Source organism: Temnothorax curvispinosus, unplaced genomic scaffold, assembly GCF_003070985.1.
Source record: "Temnothorax curvispinosus isolate PA1 unplaced genomic scaffold, ASM307098v1 QBEX01015843.1, whole genome shotgun sequence".
NCBI lineage: Eukaryota > Metazoa > Arthropoda > Insecta > Hymenoptera > Formicidae > Temnothorax > Temnothorax curvispinosus.
Window position 1 is genome coordinate 1 of NW_020225623.1, and position 1,100 is coordinate 1,100.

The window sequence follows — 1,100 nt, forward strand, 5'->3', positions numbered from 1 at the left end:
CTTAAGTAGTTCTATAGATTTGATTAGTAATATTGTTTTTTTTTTTTTCTTTTCTTCTCTCTTTTTTTTTTATTTGTTTTATTGGGTATATACACATGTATATTTGTACTTGCGTACATATATAGACGCGCATATTTGTTTTCAGTGTTCATTCCTTATGTTACTTATTAGGATATTTATTAATATAGGTTATTCTTATTTTATTATAGAGCTGGTTATCTATACTGTCACCGTGATTTCGTTGGACGGATATGATAAGGATAAATTAAAAGTAAGTTAATGCTATATTTCTATCGTTACTACATTTATTCATATAAGTTTTAGTCTCTCCCCTTTTTTTTATTTTTTATTATTTTTGTTTAAGTATATTCAAGTATTTGCCGCGTATTCTTTCCTTAGCTTCGTCTAAATCCAGGCGATAAGCAAGATTATGTAGTCTTTTTACTTCTAGCATAAGGCTTGTCGTTGACATTTTGCTTAGCTCTGTAAGGATAATTATTTATTGATTATATATAACGGTTTTATCGTATAAGAGTGCAGTAATTAATATATTTCGTTATTGTTATAGGTGAGAAGAGGTAATAGTGAGCTGAGACTGAATTAATAAGGATAAAGGATAAGTATTTCAATCTTATTTTATAATCTTATGAATATATATATATATGAATAAGAATATTAATGTATTTTCTTTCATTTTATTTCAGGTAAGGAATAGGTACGAAATTATCCTGGATGGGCTTGTTTTACGAGTGTGAATATGAATACGTTATAATAGTAATCTTACAATTAGTAAAGCATGTGAGTTACTTGCATTTTAAGGTTGACTAAATATATGTGTTTTTCTATTTTCTATTATATGCGTGTGTCAGCGTACTTTTTCCCCTTTTCTATGCATGTATATTAAAGTTAAAATATAGAATTAAGATTATATTCTACTGATCGCTACGATTTAATTTTCAAAGTACTTATTCTAAGGAAATTAAGGTCCTCCACCGTGCTCATTAAGTATAATCATAGGTTAATGTATAAAATTAATATTTTATTTCGATCCCTTCACCATGTACATAATAAAAATGTTAGTATTAGGTTAATGTGGTCTT

The 1,100-nt window shown here is 26.9% G+C and overlaps 1 long non-coding RNA gene across 1 annotated transcript; it reads left to right on the forward strand.

Annotated features, from left to right (window-relative positions):
- The first annotated feature begins 70 nt into the window (after window positions 1–70).
- LOC112466091 lies at window positions 71–855 on the forward strand. Its single transcript, XR_003042098.1, has 2 exons — window positions 71–271; window positions 569–855. It is a non-coding gene; the product is annotated as an uncharacterized LOC112466091 (long non-coding RNA).
- Window positions 856–1,100: the final 245 nt, after the last annotated feature.